This window comes from Monomorium pharaonis, chromosome 7 (genome assembly GCF_013373865.1).
Source record: "Monomorium pharaonis isolate MP-MQ-018 chromosome 7, ASM1337386v2, whole genome shotgun sequence".
Taxonomy (NCBI): Eukaryota; Metazoa; Arthropoda; class Insecta; order Hymenoptera; family Formicidae; genus Monomorium; species Monomorium pharaonis.
This window is the reverse complement of record NC_050473.1, coordinates 10,785,556-10,804,601: the sequence shown is the minus strand read 5'-3', so window position 1 is coordinate 10,804,601 and position 19,046 is coordinate 10,785,556. Positions and strand designations below refer to the sequence as shown.

Below are 19,046 nucleotides of genomic sequence, written 5' to 3'. Positions count from 1 at the left end.
GTTACATCGGTTTTCATCCTCGTTCGGAGAAGTCGGAGCAGCCGCGAAGATTGCGTTCACCTTCCTTGCGCCACGGCGAGACAAAAAGAGAAAAGAGAGAGAGAGAGAGAGAGAGAGAGAGAGAGAGAGAGAGAAAGCGAGATTCGTAACTTTGGCGAGCGATTCGATCTCCGGTTATCGGAGAACATTGAGACGAACATCCACGAATAGATGGGAAAGTGCGACGTTCGCTGCTCTGCTCCTCGACTTACGACGAAGCTGCAGCTTCGTTGCTCATTAATGGAGCGCTTAATGTTGCGCGCACAACGCGCAGATCTTGTAGTTGCATGTGAATGCAAATGTCTCAGAAATCGTACACTTTCTCCTGGGAAATCTCCTTGAAAATATCGAAAAAACAATGACGCTTGTTTCAACGTCGAACTGTGAATTCTATTCAGAACATATTTGATGAAAAATGAGAAGATTTTTTAATTACACTTCGTCGCTACGAATAAATAAGGAAGTCCTTTTCTCTTATTCTTCCGTTTATTTCAAGTAGATTTAATCAGTTAACAAGATTTTTATCCGATTAAATGCAAAATTATTTAACGTTGAAAATTAAATAGTCATTATGTACATAATTTAAATTAATGCCAATTAAAATAGATAAACAAAAAAAATTAATCAAATTTATAATAATTAAATTCATGCAAGCATATATTTTCAAGGAAATGCTACTCTTTCAAAAAGTTTTAAAATTCACTTGAAAATTTGTATTTGTTTTCCCATTTCTATTTAAAAAATAAAATAATACAAATTTTATATACATTTTCGTAAGTGACTTACGTTAAATTACGTTAAATTGTTTTATCAAAACATCGAATAAATGGTAATTGGACCAACTGATTCGAATATAGCTAATTCACTAAATTCAATATATGTAGTAACTTCAATATTGAAGTTTCAACAGAGTTAGTATGGAAAATGGATATACGCACTTTAGTTAGTAGATTTTTCCGATAAACCAAATAATGCCACAGATTTCCAAATCAATTGTTTCGATCTGACGAATGAAAGGATTTCACGCACCAGTTTCGAGAGCGAATATTGCTTCGCGTCTAATATCTAAAATTTACAAATCCATTGGCTGCACACAATAAATATTATATCTATTAATCACGACAATACCATGTATTTACTGTGAAAATAAATCGAGCGTTGAGTAAAAAAGAGTCGGGGGGGAGGAATTTTTCAGCAGTGAAAACGCGCAAGTTCTTGAAGCGAGATGCACAAGCTAATTTTCTTGAGCGAGAAATTACATTTCGCGGTTTCGAAGAGTGGCGACCCGTTCCCGTATTTAACACCTCTCTAATAAGTGATACTGCGTGTACGAAGCCGCCGCGGTTAATTAGAAACTTAGAAAGTAATGACGCGGATGAGATAATTGTTACGTCGCCGGGTTTCCGCGTGGCGTTACTTTCGAGCGTCTTCCTTTTCTTTGTCGCGGCACATTTCTCCCGTGTTTACGAGGTTACACTTCAGTTCGTCCACGCGTTTCCCCAACGCGATGCGCTCGCTCGCTTATCGTCGGCATCTGGTCTTCCGCGCTGAATAGCGATTGAGAAAGAACACCTACCGGTAGGTCAGCCTCCCGCACTTTTTATTTTTACACCGCCTTTCTCGCGTGATAATTTGCGATCCCATTGAAGTAGGTAATTAATGAAAAGAAATAATTAATTAAAACGAAACCTCACAAGCACAGGCGAGATAAATTATGGTAATTATAAATAAATGAACGAGTTGCATATTTCCATGTGTATTTTTTTCACTTGCGGGAGACGGTATTTATATGAGAAAAGGCAAACTTTACACAAGAACTGAAGAGAAGAAAATAAGTAATAACAGTAGGTAATAAGAGAATTTGATTGTACGTTGGTGTATCGGTTAACAATACTAATGAGACCAATATCAGTGAATTTCGCAATTTAATTAAAGCAAGGTAATTGCTCCTTTATTAGAACTAATTGCAGAGAACACGCGATTACTAGGACGAAGATAGAGACTTGATATATGCTCGCATATTCTACTTTCAATGTTAATACATAAAAACTAGTAAATAAGCAAAGGAAAAAATGCAAACATAAAAATAAGAAATCGCAAAAATAAATTGATTTATTCATATTCAATCATTGTTCACTTTAATTAATGATTCTAAATTGTTTAATGTTTTTTTAAATATAAAAAAATCGCTTTTTTGTTTAAATCTATGTGCGTGACTTTGTATTTTTTAAATTTATAATTACATACACGCAAAATAATTTTAATTTATCGTCGCAAATAATTTTATCTTTATCAATTTTAAAAACTCTACAGATTATTTACACAATAATTTCAATAAATTGCTATAGATTATTTGGAAAAGATAAGAGTCTAAGAGAAATGAGGCAAAGAGATATATAATCAGTCTTTGTTATTCAGTAACAACCGCTTTTTATTGGAGGGGTACGAGCCCAATCTCCGCAGAGAGTTAATCGATGCGATGTAAGTGATCGATTACCTTTCTGCATGACATGTACACAGCGAAAAAAGATGCGGCGAGACGAGGATGGCGGCGTGCAGGCAACCGTGAAAAGGACGAGGCTCGCGCGTCAGGTCGGCAGTTTTTCGCAATCAGCGCAGGTGATTACTTCCTTTATGCCTCCTCACGGAGGAGGACCGGCACGAAACCGGCACCGACGAAGAAGTCGCACCGCCGCGTTTTCTTCACTGGGATCGGCATGGCATTTCGTCGTTCGAAAGAAGATAATCGCGCGCGCGCGAGCCTTAAGCGATCCTCCGTTCGAGAGGGGGGAGTAAAGGCACCTATCGCCGCGGCGTAGCGCCGAATTTTACAAGCGGCACCGTGTAATTCGCGTGTCGCGAATTTTGCGGATGAGGGACGTCGATTTTACGGATCGATACCCGGGTCCGTCACGAGATTGACTCTCGTGTCGATTAGAACTCGTAAAAAGCCGCGGCTCGTGTGATTATGTCATGGCGAAAGGTCAGCGATCGGCCGAGCCGAAATCACCTGAACCAACAACAGCAACCACGAGTCACGATGGGAGATTCAGAGATCCTTGCACCTCTCGTTCCGTAATCACTCGCTCGCTTTCGTAACCGCTGCCGTTATGTTACCGCGCTACCGGTCACCGTAATTGAGATTCGTAGACCTTCTGCCATCGCTTACGGATCCCGCTTATGCCCGTAATCGTAACAGTATTTTAATTTTCATCGATCGGTAGCGCTTCTCTCTCTCTCTCTCTCTCTCTCTCTCTCTCTCTGCTTCTATCCCGACCCGACGCCGTTTCACTAATGGATTGTAATCGGTAGCTAGCATTACTGACGGAGACGTATCGTGCTGGCAGCCATTCTATTACCCCTATGTTATTAGCCCAGATGTCGTGAGCTTGCCATGCATCTACGTGCCGGTACACGCGGCTGGAATCTGAGATGTCATACTACCAGCTGAATTAATATTAATTAGCATAAATTTAAGAGCCAAACAAGACAACAAAGATCAAAGTTTAACTGATTCGCACATTGTAGTTTTTAATAATATATATAATTCGTGCAAAATTTAAATATAGTGTTCTATATTAGACTATTTTCTATTTTTTATACTGTAGAATAAAAGAAAAGACTTATAAGAAATTGTTAGAGTTCATATTTAAGTAAAATATCGTCATTATTTTTAAAAAATAATAATGCATCCAACATTTCAATGTGCACACATGTAGAAACTTCTACAGTTAAAAATATTGTGTTGAAAATATTCATAAATTTTTGCAATCTATTTGATACCATTAAAATGTTCAGATACTTTAATTAAAGTGTTCTTCCGTATAAAAAATTGAAATAGTTACAGTTTATTTATCATTAATAGTTACTCAAGTTTTATTTGAAAGTAGCTAAAAAATTTATCAAGTTATTTTCACATCGTGTAATTATTGCGATACAATTTTATTTGCTCAAGTAATAAATAGCAAAAACTAAAGTAGTAAATATAACAAAAATAAAAAGTTTTTAAAAACTCTTAAACCTTACTTCAGATATTGCGGCAAAGTGATATTTCAAATAATTCTATAGAAACAAGAATAATAAAAATCTCGATCAACATAAGAATCTCTCGTAAATTAATCGTAATTGTCGTAAAAATCAATGAGCATTGTAATGCCCATTCAAACTACCAAGAGGAGCATCACGCCGAATGATTCAAAAATTAGTGATAGATGACACGAGATGATCAAACATAACGTCGAAATAACTTGTTAAAATCAATACCAACCATGTTGCATCTTGAATCGCATATTTAAACACTTACGTCCATGCATACGCAGATTGCAATCAAAGATGCTTGTTTCTAACGCGTCAAATGTAAAATGCCAGCAAATAGAAACTATTTACGTGTCTGAAAAGACATTATGTAAATGCGCCATTAGTCGAGTCATATAATTTTGAGTATTCAAAAATAAACAATTCAAAATTGATACATTCCTATTAAGGCCTGATTATATAATAGAAAATAATTAATATTAAAAATAAAGTAGATAACTTTAAATAACATTTTAATTAATTTAAAATCATTCACGCTTTTTCTTGAACTATCGCAACTGGCTGCAAAATGATGCAACTGACGTTTACGAATGATCCAAAAGTCAATAAGACATTCAGGATATGTCATTAATTTCTGTCTCCGGTTGGCCAGGAGCCTTGTCAACAAACGGCTTTCCCGTTCTTTAGCGCGAGAAGGAGGTCCCTTCCTTCTCCACGAATCTCCCTTCGCCCTTCTTCCGCGGCTCTCTTTCTCAGATCGTCGGATCAATCGGTGGCGAAACGAGGTCTTCAAACAAGTAGAGTACCAGGCGAATTCCGCCGTGCAGCCAATTCGGTGTGGGAGAAAGGAAGAGAGCGTTGCCCAAGCAGCACACACCGCGCGCTACGTGGAACAGGAACGTAATTATTATCGTCGGGTTACGTATTCGGATGTTCTTCCGCTCGTCGAATCTTCTCACATACTACTCCACGCGCATAGACGCGCTCGGAACAATGGCTTGGCCTCAGGAGCGATTCCCATATTATGCAAATACGAGCGCTCTCCCTGCTCCGTCGGCCGCACCTCGTCCCACCTCGCCTCCTCACCTGGTCCTCCTCAATAGGAGGATAGGATAGTTATGTTGATTCGGAACAGCCGTCGAGCACAATAATTACGGGCAATCGGTTTTACGAACATGTCAAAATATTCCATTTTTTCAAGAGAAAGAGAGAGAGAAAGAGAGAGAGAGAGAGAAACGCGCCTTTTACGCGTCCACGGTTTTCTTTAAAAATTTTTAAAAGAGAAACTTTGAATTACATATTTAAAGAACGGCGCGTTGCATTATTTATCCTGGCAAAAAAATGTATACGAAATTGCAGCGCAAAGTGTACATGTAAATGTTCATATTTGTATCACAAAGGTTTTACGCGATGCATCATTCTCTGGTAATGTAAATTTCAATACCGCAATTCAATCGAAGGACCGTTTGCGTAATCAATTCCTGAAATTATAAAATATGGTAGCATCAAACTGCAATTTTCTCGCGTGAAAAAATACCATAGTTATGAGAAAATCTCTCTCTCTCTCTCTCTCTCTCCCGTCTCGTCCAGCTTTGCGTTCGTTTTTCGTGGGTCACTTTGCCAGCAGCAAATGCAGAAATAAAATATTCAAAGCTACTGCAACCCGGTTTCGTGAGTGCCGTTTATCCGCCCCGGTATTGAACGCCTCTACGCAATCTAAATTTATCATCATTTAAATGGATGCCTGGAAGTACTTCGCTTGATTCATTGGATGTTTTTTTTTTTCGTAACGAGTTACATCGGTAAAAAAATATCAGCGCACGTGAATGCGAGAGCGTTTCACCTGTCCGTAAATATTTTCGGGGGCGCGCGCTTGTTGCCATGTGCCATTCTGATTTTGACGAGCGTCATTTTCACGCAAAGTCTAAGGTCGTTGTTTTTCGAACTGCCAATTTTCGCTCTCAGGAAGGTATTACATTTTCTCATATTGAGTCACCGTGTCGCAAGCTGCGGGGGACTCGTGTAATCTCATGTTTTGAATTAAGGGAAATGACGCAATCGCGGCAAGGAAGGTGGAAGGCCGCGCCAGAAAATTTTTCGAAATACCAAGTCTTACCAAGAAATTATGAAAGTTTCGCCTTCGGTGAAAAATTCGCATCAGTGGATCAGAAAGACAGATAATGCCAGAAGCTATTATTCGGTGGTCGGTGAGATCTCTCGGTTCTCTCCTTCCTCAATGGGAAGGCGTCGCTGTATCGCGGTAACGAGATGAGGCTTTTGGATTATTCTTATAATTACACCTATGCCACCAAAAAAAAAAAAAAAAAAAAAAAAAATCGTAGAAATTAACAATTAATAAAAATGAGCACAAGGCAAGTGGAAGAGCATAACCGTCAGGGTTAAATCCCGCTTTGCGACATGACGGTCACACATTTCAGTAGAAAAATATTTTATTCCAGTTTCAACACTTTCTTCTCACGTTTCAGTATTTTTGAAATAAAATATTCTAAAGATAAAAATTTTAACGTTCTTTTAAAGAAACGTTCTCACGTCAATATATTGAATGATAGATTAGTGGAAAAACTCCATCGATGCAGTGATTCTATTCACTCACTTCTGTTTTACGCTCCATTTAGTGCCAAATGTAACTGTCAAATTTTATCTGCGCGGAAACGTTCACGCGAACGAATGACGGGAGATAAAACCGTCTCATTTATCGTATAAATTTTACATTTCGGGAACAATAAACCAAAGGCTCATTCCCCATGCAATCGCATCTCTCTACCTAGCGTTGCATTAGCGCTACATGCGCTGCTCCCTGATTTCGAGTGTTATTTGTCTAGCCTACGAGAGGCAACGCTTAATGACAGTACGAGATGGGAGACAGCCGCATTTAGCATGCGGCGAGGATACGAGGGCCAAAGTTTAGTCTCGTGACCCAATTTGCCGCCGCAACGTTGGTTTTGCAACGTCGGACCGGCTTTCCACGCGAGATAACGAAATTAATGGCTAATTGGTCGACCGGCGGCAAAAAGAGTTACGTCGTCGTTCCGCGATGACGGCACGCAATGATGATCCAATCAATTCGATCGACGTCTAATTGAATTTAGCCGACAGCTGATTGAATCGCGCGCGGTTAAATGACCGGCTCGAATCTTATCTGGTGAGGGGAGGGGTGGTGGTGGGGGGGGAGAAACACGATTGTATAATAATCTTCCGAGATATATCACGCGCGTGCGCGTAACGAAGCGCATATGCACCGCTGATCCAGCGCAAACAAGAAGGAACGGTAACGCGAGACGTCAACGTGCGGCAGCTACGTGCCATAATCGCATATAATGATACGGCCTTCCCGCTTTCTCGGTGAAATAAAGGACTTTCTTTCCCACGCGTTCGCCTCGAAAATCTCCCTCCCCCACCCCCGATGCACTCTAATCATCTGACGCGAGTTTCAGCGTGCCGCGCCGCGCAGCAGCGATATCGCCCGAGGATTTTGTTCTGTTCGCACACACACACATACACACATACAAAGACGCGGGATCTCTTATTCTGCAACGGAGATTTACTCCTTTCAGAGCTACCAGCTGCAATTCGCGTGTGTTAAGTTAGCCCCCACACATTAAAATTCGGTAGTTCTGACATGTTTATCTCTTCAAAATAAAACGGGAACTCATATCAGAACAATCAACTGTTAATGTGTTGGGGCTAACTTAATATACGCCTGCAATTCTCTCCATGTTAACTCTTAAGGTGTTGCCTATCGATAACATATCTTCAACCGATTGCATAAGAGGCATCTGACATGACGATCGTCACCGTTACTGAAATTTTTAATGCCAGTCGCTGAAACTTTGCAAGTTATACTAAATAATTATTTACAAGAATTACAGGGATATAATTATTTATCTGCACGTTTAATAATAACAAAATATATCTAGCAATAGCTCGTTAAATTATTATTTTCATTTATTTTCAAGCACCGCAAATTTCCGGTTTGATGAATAAACCGCTATATACGTACAATTGTTGATGACGTAAAGAACTTCAATAAATTTTATACGTCGATCAATTTAATGACAATTATGTCACAAAATAACTATTGTTACGTATATTAAACCCGTCGGGTTAAATAGTTTAATAGTGGCAAACCATCATATCACCGTATAATATTTTCCCGATAATGTTGTACACGGGCTTTATAATAAGATCAAAATTTTAATCGCGATATTTAAGCGCAAAAATCCATGGTAGCAGTACGATGGGGAAACTCCGGGAAATCTCAGAATCGAACCAACGATTTCTTTTTAGCACACCAAACTATTCACGGTGTATACCACCGGGAAGGGAGCCTTTTTTGCATTGCCTCTTTTAAAGTTTAACAATAAATTGACCATTATACTGCGCAAACAAGAGCAAATTAAAAAAAAAACCTTTTCTACCTTGGGAGAAAAGAATTTTTCGAAAGATTTCTCTGAAATTACTAGTACCGAAAGCTTCGTTATCTATCGCTAATTATCAATTAATTTGATCAAATAATTTGAATTCACACATTTCACTACATTTTCACGTAATTTTGTACCGTAGATTAAAAATCGTGCTTGTAGAGAGAAATGGGAGGTATTCTCTTGGAGAATCGATTCTGAATTCGTTAAAGGGCTGTTGACGTGTACGGTAAAGGACGCGCGCTGTGGATCAGGGACATCCCGCGTAACGAGGAGAAAATATTCCGCAACTAATTTGCATTCTAATATCCACGACGACAATCTAATTCCCGTCTTAATTTATTCTCGTCCCATTAGTTATCTTTTAACTCTTTGCGTTTAACTCTTTCATTTATTGTTAATGAAGCTCAAATTTTAATTTTACAGTTTCCTGTTCCCTTTGGAGTCTCTACAATAACGAATCTTTAGATCTTGTAATTCCTCAAGTTCTCTCCAATTCACGCTGCAAAGTAAATCACAAATCTCGATATTTGTTTCTCAGCTTGAAATGACTTCCTTTCCTTCGACGAGCACGCTTCTCGGATATTTTGAGACATTCGGGGTCGAGTGATGTCTCACACGAATTATACTACACTCGTGTGTTTAATTAACGCGACAGCGGCCTGGAGGACTCTCTGGATGCAACGAGAACGAGTTTCACGTTTCTGATAGTCGCTCAGGAGGGAAGTCCGATGTCGGAACAAAGGCAACCAGATAACGAAGCAAAGCTAGGCATCTTGGCTTAGAACGCACACATATGTATCTCCTTCTTCCGTTGCAATGCTAATTCGATAATTATTTCAGCGGGATTAGCTGAGAGAGGGCGGTGGAGTACAAGTATGAGGAAAGAAACATATACTTCGAAAAAATCGGTAGTCGATTGAAAGCAAGTAAATAATCTTCAAACGGAAATTTTTATGGGTACCTCGGTGTTTCATTCACTTTGTTGAATAAAACGCCACTCTACCTTTTACAAATAAATTGAATCTGTACGTACGTCAATCTGTACAAAGTACACTCCATAGCACCTCTATATTATAAATATTTTAATAATACGTTGCAAAATCGCTTTTTCATCTGCAAAACTTCGATCAAAAATTTTAACGTCAAATTGCTTTACAATTAAAATTCTGTTAAATCTCCTATAAGTTAATTAAAATTAATTTAAAAAATGTCATTAATAATAATAAGCCAATTTCTAAATTAATTTATTTTACAAAAACACAACGAGAAATATGCCAATACCATTGCAAGCAATTTAATTTGCATCAACAAAAATTTACTATTTATTAAGAAAATTAGTACATTAAAAAATTTATTTTCGATCCCCGCAAATTTTTTATTTGATAAATAAATTGAAAATAGATAAAAAATGCACACTCTCCTTGTGATTCGCGAAGCACGCATTCTGTTTTGTCCCTGGTCATGGCAAACCTCAAAATTCCGTGACCCGGAATAGCGGTGAATTTTCGCGACGGCGTTTATCATCAAACTTTTCAAATTCAAAAAAATAGCACATAAAGTTTGTTAGCAAAGTACAGGACAAGTGCCGTGCAACATGCCGCGGGGCATAATATCGACATCGATATGGTCGCACGCGGAGCGTGTAAGGGATCTATAGCGCGCTTTCTGCTGCTATTAGATCAATAACTTTGAACATTCACCGATATACCCTCGTCGGTACACAGCTGTCGATCGATTCGGACTTTGGCCGTTGCGCCGACATCAAACGCTGCCAAATACGTGAGACTTAAAAACCTCGAAAAAGTAATAACCAATTTTTGTTTACGCCGTTTACGGTTTCATTAATACTTGTTTAATAATTCCTCAATATTTTTTAATAAACAAAAAAGTTTTGGTTCAATGAGCTGGATAAAATATGCAAACTGTTTCAACGTTGTGACAACCATTTTTAATTAAAACGTGATATTTGTTTTTAATTTAAAATATTTCAGTAATTAGAACTAAAATGTTGTGAATAAATTTCAAAAAGAATTTTTATTAAAATTTATTTGCAAACAACAGAAAAGCAATGCTTTTAATATCCGTTTTATTAAACATAAAATTTTTCTATTTAATTTGTTTTAAAAATAAAAGAGATTCGTTAACGATTCGTTATATTCTTTTATTTAATTATAACATCATATTCTTCTAATAAAATCTTTTTACTGTGGATATTACATATATATATATATATATATCTCATGCAAAGTTAAAAACAACGTTGTTTGAAAAAGAAACTCTGGAGAAGCCAATAGTGGACAATCTATATCTCTTTGCATCAGTAGATAATCATTTTCACATCATTTATCACATATTTCGAATAGTATTTCGCGCATTCGATATTCGCGGAAGCCTTTGAGTTACCCGAAATATCAAGTATCACAATTGAAATCGGAGTCGATCTGTATGTCTGCGATAACAACGCCATTTTTTCCTTTTTAATTGCTACCTCGAGACACGTAATATCGAACCGCGTATATTTTTCAAATTTTATCAAATACGCATAATGTTGTATCTATAAATACATACAAATCTTGTATCTACAAATATCGTTTACATATGCAAATAAACGTATGTTTATTTTTATTATGGAATATACATCCATACACTCGCACACATACAATTCGGCTCCGAGATTTACAATAATAATTTCTCATTAATATGCTACATACTCATATTACCGTTTCTACAATACTGTAAATGCATTTTCAGACAAGGATACATAGTGTACCAGCTGAAGCATAAATTTAGTGCTGCAGTTCATTCACGTCCTGCCTAATAGGGAGACGTTAATCTCCTGGTAATGTAGGAAAAGTCCTTAAGGTAGCAATCACTTTTGCAAAAGTGGGGTACTTAATACAAGCAAAATTTATGAATCGTTACGTACCGTCTTTGTGTACATGAAAAAATTCTAGTAAACTTTTTCCTTTGAATTTTTTTCCGTGTATTTGATTAGGTTTTTAATATTGAGCTACGAGACTGATTAAAAATTAAAAATTTTTTCGCTACTCTAAAACTGCAAATAAAAAACATTTATTTCGACTTATCTCAAACAATATAAATTGTATTTCAGTAATGTTTTAATTAAATAAAGTCCATTGCTAAATATCCTTAAAATAAAATTAAAAAGAAAACCCAGCATAAAAGTAGAAAAAAATTGACAAATCTATCTCGATGGCTTAGACATTCATTCCGTATTATTAACGCAACAAATAATGCTTCACTATTTTTCTTGTGTCAAATTACTTATGTACTTAAATATCGCGATTCGAAATAAAAGAAAAGGATCCCTGTCTTGCGGTATCATAGTCGACGTTCACGTCAAAGCGATTACATTTTACCGATAATAGGATTCGCGTTGGCCGCGCGACTTGTCCGCGGGAGTGGCAGCAGGGACCCGCTTTGATGTGGAAAACCGGTCGGACGCTGCTAGTAGTACAGCCAGAAACCAGGCGTCCGGCAGATCGTTTATCGCATTAGCGGACGGTCCACGGTTCCGCGCGCGGTACCTTCGGTAAATTGGAAATTACGGCAATATCGAAACTTTGACGTAGCCCCGCCGCCTGTCCCAGTTCGCAATCATTTCCCGGTTCGGTTTAAGGCGACGCTGAACGTCATCAGTTTCGACCGATTTAAACGCGACACTTACGCACATACGATTACAATGCATATTTACGGTTTGCATAGATCCCCGCATACCATCTGCGTGATTTATTTTGACTTAACCGAATTAACCGTGGAATGCAATGCGTTTAGATTTACGTACGTTTGGCCGCATATTTCTGTTCGTTTCGTAGCAACGCGAATTCGAGAGAGACAAGAAAGAGTCATTGCGTTATGCATATATTATATTACATTCCCGTAGTTACAGGAGGACTTTTTTCACGTACATATGCCAACTGTGACATATCTGTTTAATTACAAATCATCAATATAGCGAAAAAGGCTGTTAAATCTTCCCGGCGTCTGCGTGCCACGCGCCCCGGTTACATTCTGTCGCGAGAACGGGCTTAATGCGGCGCGTAATGCTGAACAAGAGCATTTACATTGCGCGCGATTAACGTCACTCGGTGAGGCGAATTATGCGCGTTGCGCGAAAGCACGCCCTCCGAAATGCATTGAGCCTCGATATATCTAAACCGAGAGCTCGTCATTACATCCCGTGGCCCGTATTCGCGCGCCCGCGCGTAAATTAGCATTCGTCTATTGCATATATTATATTACATGAAACGCGCGTGTTTGTTACTACCGCGTTTGCGATTGCACTATCATATCGCGGTCATAATGTCGCAACGTGTATGTCGATATCGTTATTTCTGCAATTGAAAGGACTCACGGTGACGACGAAAATCGCGCGGTACGTCCGACGCGCGCAAAGAGAAATTATTAAATTGCGAGATAACTCCCCCCCCCCCCATCCCTCTGTTTAGCCATGCGATATTTTGTTGAAAAACTTTCTGCTGTCACAATATATGCAGATTGTGTTTATCGTCGAGATTCGTCATTTTCGAAGCTCGAATCTCGTGACGCGATTCAATTTCACGTCGAAACAAAATCCAATAAAATAATAAATTAGCAATTCGCCCCGTGTATCGCGTGTCATTTGTATATCATACGACGCGTACGCGTGGATTTTATCATTGACGTTGCGCGTAAACGTCCGACAGATTTATTTTCACTCACTGATCCCTTTAATCATGACTCTGACTAACTGCTTTCCCTCCATAAATTCTGATTAAACGGCCGATTTGACACTGAATCCCTTTACTTCACGACTCCCTTTTAGGTCTTGTGGTTTTTGTCGTCATCAGATATCATACACGCGTTTCGGAATCAGGATATAATTGAATCCAGAACTAATCATTGTAATCCGGACCTAATCTGGCGTCGCGCGCCGTGCTGGCAGCGTGTGCGGCTTTTGTTCGGGATCAATCGGGAATAATAATTGAAAATTTAACTTGTACCAAGTGACAAATCATAAAGGCGAAAAGTTAGCCGACAACACGATACGGATAAATTACATCTAACATATTCAATGACGCTTATGCACGTGCGTGTGCATGACTTAAGCTTCAATTGAAAATGTGAAACAATATGTAAATATCTGTGTGCCTAGATCCTCGTGTACGAATAAAATAGCAATCTTGCTCTTGATCCTTGTAACTCTGTAATTCTGTAAATGCAATAATGAGCATCACGAATGGCGTTAAGCAGGTGCGAGAGATCTGGCAAAGCGATAAGTAAAACATGATTGCGAAAGTAGATCGTTTTGCACGTTACCTAATGAAATGAGATAAATTGCATCTTGTCGTCTCAGAATACGCAGGTACATTCTGTATATGTTATCTTGATACTTGTTTTGAGTAAAAAAGAGGGATTGACTAAGAGAGATTAGAGCGGAAAACACGAATGTTGTTTCACGCAGCATGGGACATTGAGCGTTCAAAGCCGGCTTAGATGTTAATGTAATAAGCGCGAAATAATTTACAGTTCTGCGCGCGCAGAGAGTTTCAATTAATTCCGAACGAACGAAGAATTCGAACGTTTGATAAAATTGCCCATCGAACGGCAATTCGAGAAGCGGATCGTACACGAACAAAGCGCACAGTAGCTTCCCTTTCGCTCAACCGGGGCAAATGAAACCGGAGGAAACGCGCGCAAGAATTAACGGGATGAAGAAATTTTTATTGCTTTATTAACGCGAAGAATGTTTCGACGCCGCTCTCCCTCTCGCTGGAGGAGCTCGCGCACGAGCACGAGTGTGCCACACGACGAGTGTTACACCCGTCGTGCAATTACACCGATGTTGGCCACACAGCGTGAGACTCTTTTGCGCCACGTTTTTTTTTTCTTGTCAGACCGAGACAAAACGAGAAGATAGCGACATAGGGAGGAACGAACAGAAAGCACGAGAGGCGGGACGAGATTTCCACAGGCCACTACCTCGCGTGCCTGGAAGTTCGCGTGCAAAAATAGGTCATACACACATTTCGTTATGACGCATTGCCTAACTATTCGCACCGCTTTGTCCGACATCGCATTCCGCGTGCCTCATTCACTGGCGAACGCAGATTAATTAGCCAGAGACAAGATTAATTAATTACGGCGACCTCGACAAGTTCGACCTAGGGGAGTCCCGCTTTACTACCACGTCGTGTTCGACATCGGGTCGAGCAAGAAGCTGGTTCTCATGACCAAAGAGACTCGTCCCTAATTAGATTTACACATATGTTAACTAGTGTACAGACGTAATGAAGTTTTGCTACGTTCATTATATAAACTTCACTAAATAAATAATAATTTCATTAACCGTTTCCCCATTTGTTTGTTAAATACAGTTAATATGTATGGCTTCCTGAGTATAATAAATATAATGTACAAATATACGTATTCAGTATCCAAGCAATGTAATATAATGTTGCAAAAATAGAAATAGAGACATTTTATGTAAGCACGTTTTTAAGTTGATGTCAGCAATACAAAATGCAGAGTTCGTTTCCTCTCTTGCCGAGAGGCTAAAGTTAAGGACTTTCAGAAGGATTTGTCGGCACGATAGCGCAAATTGGGTCTGCCCCGTCCGCATGTAAGAACCTTCCTAGAAAATGAAATTTGTCTGACAACGCGTAAGTGCCTTTCAAATTATTCTATCGTGCCTTATTTCGGTCTGTTTGAATAATAGAAGATAAATTATTTAGCACTTAAAAACGAAAAATTAATAATACAATTATGTAACAATTTTTTTATGCAAGTTCATATAAGTTTTGTAAGTTTATGAAGTAGTTGTGTAAACCGTTTTCAAAAATTTACAGCAAAGTATACATTATTTTAATTTATTATAACATATTGTAATAATGTTCACTTTTTAACTATAAAAAAAAATAAATATGCATATCGATTTTCTGGAATATATTAAATATTTTTTTACTATGTACTCTTTTTGAAACCGCTTTAAAAGATAATGTTCCTTTATTTTTTATTGGGAATTTATTATATTCATAAGTATATAATAAAGTCTAATATTTGTGTTTACAGAAAACTTTTATTTAAAAAAATTCTATATGAAACATATATGTTATCTTTTTGTGAATAATCGAAATACAGATTTTATTCTCGCTTTATATTTTATTTCAATATTCCCGTATATAAATAGAATTCTTAAAAAAAAATAAATAAATAAATCAAATAAACTTTATTCAGGTATCCTTGAACATTGATATCCAACTTGAGTACGAAGTTTGACGGTAAAGCTAAAGGCTCTCTCGAAAGGATTTGTCAGTCCGCTCGCGCGATAATGGAGCAGCGAAATATCCTTTATACATCGCGCAGTTACCCTTCAGTAAATAATTCTGCTGAGTTGACAGTTAGCGACGAATGCAAAGCGGATAATGATACTCCAGAAATCTAATATCATTGATATCGTGACATTTCACATTGCAGACGCGTCGTGGATCTTCAATCTTAGTTTGCAATTCGCCGCAAATATTCCATATCCAGTTTCGTACAATAAACGGGAGGAGGTGCCCGGTACTCTCTCGGTACATAACGGCGGATGTTGAACATTACGAATAATACAAATGCCTGACATATCAGAGCTGTTTCTGAACTAATCCTTTGAGACATTTTGGAATTTAACATAATAATCTAAACGCTTTGTATTGTTCTTTTACTAGCCTTTTACTCATTTCCAAAGTTTGTATAAATTTCAAATTTATTTCATCTATGTCAAAAAGCTACATCAAATTAAACTTATAAAAATTAACAATTCAAATAATTTATTTATATTCCTTTTTATTGCGCTAACAATATTGCAGACGTTAACAAGAAGAAATAATCCGCCGAAAATAAACGAAAAGTTATTGCATGCAAGACAAATGCTTTTCATGATGTCGGATGCCGGTGGCCGCTATTTAAATGTACGCTTGAAAAACTGCGTCTTTCCTGGTGTCGACGAGAATAATAAAAATGGTTGCATGAGCGCGACGCGTGGAAACGCGCCAAAGTTTGTTCGATTCAGTGGCAACCCCCTGATACGTTTATAACCCTACAAGGACGGTAGAGACGTCAGGTAAAACGTAACAAAGTTAAGCGGTAAATACTCGATAAAATCGCGTTTAAAAAAAATTATTAAAATTTACCATTAAACATTTGACGTAAAATTTCCGTTAAAAATCTAAATTTATGACGTAATAATTATTATGTGTGCATTTCGTAGCTATTTGTATGCAAAATTCATCATTCTATTTTTAAATAAATAATAATTATTATATTTTCTAAAAGCAATGCAATGCCAAATTTTTATTTCATCGCGCTAAATTAACAATAAAACAAGACGTATAGCTGAACGAAGTACAGTTCAAACAGGTTTCACTGTAAATAGGTCTGACAATAAAATGTCAAAAATACGATTTGCTTGAATTAAGAGGATTGCTCGTTAAAAAAAAATATCTCCTAAAGCTCTATCGATCCGTGTCAGCTCGCATTATATCTCCGGCTACGAAAATGCCCGACCCGATGATGACCCTTTAACTGAACGCGTCGGAAAATACTCGTACCTAATGCACTATTAAATTTCGGTCGAATTTACTGCTGCATCTTTGCGCGAATGCGATATTTACAAGCGTGCGCTTCGTAATCAGCTGTTTCGAAAGCGGTATATTCTCTCCCCGATACACATAAGTGGTATACCACTTTAAAGAGGAAAGGACTTTTTAAGCTAAATAACAACGACGAGCAAACGGGCAGATCAGAAATGGAATATTTTTGCGAGAGTTTTGGTCTTGTTTAAAGGCACGCATAACACAGAATGTCGAGGTAAGATAACTTCGTAATCCGAGATATGTAAACTGAACTAAATCTTGAACTTTAAACAGAATAACTAGACGTTCTGTATAAAACTACATCCTGCGCCGAATTTCAGCTCCTCGAGAATGTAAAGTTATTCCGAATCCATTAAACAAAATGTAATTTTATCAGATTTTATATCAGAATTATCCGAATATTTTCGTTTTTTGTTTCGCAACGTAAATATGTAATATCTATATTTGTTGTTTCACTTGCAATTAAAAAATTACATATTTTAAAATAAAGGAAGATGTATATACGACATTAATTATTCTCGCTCTTACTTGCCACTTATCGGTTAATTTGACTTTCGTATTTCGAGAAGAACGATAAAAAAATAAAATCAACAGCAGATAGGAATAAATCGAAGCTTTTTAAATAGGAAGACATCGTATTGTAAATGGCGCGACTTTATGCGAATTCAGACTTTATGCGATTTAATCTCTAAAACAACAAACCTCGTACCTGGTGGTTAAGCCCCGCGTTCGTTCGCTAACGATCGCCGATGTGGCGAATATACTATCCTGGGATCCTCGGCTGCTGATTCCCTTAATCTCCAAAGTCGTACAACACACGCGGCCGGCTCCGGCGTGAACGATACCGGAGCGAAGCGAGGAGGGAAGCGGAGTCGCACGCGCGCGAACGCGATGATCCCGTTTCGCGTGATCGACCGACAGGGAGAAAGGGGAAAGAAGAAGAGAGACGGTGATAAAGAAAGAGAAAGAAAAAGAGATAGGAGGGAAAGAGAAGAGTCAGCAGCGTAAAGCCGGGGCCGTAGGAACTTGGAGCGAGCTCTCTCGTCGCGAGGGAGTCGCGGCACGATACTGACGGGTCCTCCGTGGGGCGCGCGGACCTCATGCCGCCAGGATCTCCATCCCCACCGTAGATTCGGCGCGGCGCGGCGCCGATATTCAGGGCCGGTTGATCAACGGTGAATTGCCGTGATCCCGAGACGATCCCCCGCGCAACGAATTGATCGATTATCCGCGTACTCGGTGCCCGATACGCGGCATTTAATGCGCGTGTGACCGTAAGCTATCGGATTGTCACGAGCGGAACACGTCGTGTCCGCGATAGATTTTTAGTTTCGCAGAGCGTCCCTAAGATTTGTCGACGCTCCGAATGTAATTGTGATTCTTTTTTTTTTTTTGGACGGCGTCCGGTATCCGACAGTATCCGATAATTACACATCACGTCAGAAACAATAAGATCCTTCTATGAAATACGTTTCAGGTATTTTTCAGCTATTTTTTTGCGATATGATCTCATTATTACGTCAGACTTCCCGTTAGATTTTCTTTGTGCCTTTGAACTGGTTAGACAGTTAATGTGAACGAACACGAGCAAAGCGAGTCTGTATGGATGAGTTCGGATCGAGAGAATTAAAAGTTGCGTGAGTGTGTGACGAAAAAAAAGCCAGATAGGCAATCCTTGAGACTAAACTAGTATAGTAGGGAAAGCTGAAAGAAACTAGATCGAAAAAAAATGCAGGCTCTATTACGTAAACCACTTTTAAGATAGGATAACTGATTTTACATTGATGCAGATAAAGGTAATCAATTAATCTGTGTTAATTATAAGCTGTAGTGATTGGGACGGCTTAAGTGACTGCATAATTATTTAAGTAATGTTAGAACTGCAAGGGAA

General features: G+C 38.4%; 1 protein-coding gene across 1 annotated transcript in view; it reads right to left on the bottom strand.

Moving 5' to 3' along the window:
* LOC105837431 (mucin-5AC) overlaps window positions 1-17,977 on the bottom strand; it is a 39,228-nt gene extending 21,251 nt beyond the window's left edge. Inside the window, 1 exon segment of the mRNA XM_036289359.1 lies at window positions 17,865-17,977. The gene's annotated coding sequence lies outside the window, so the exon portion shown is untranslated.
* Between the last annotated feature and the right edge of the window lie 1,069 nt (window positions 17,978-19,046).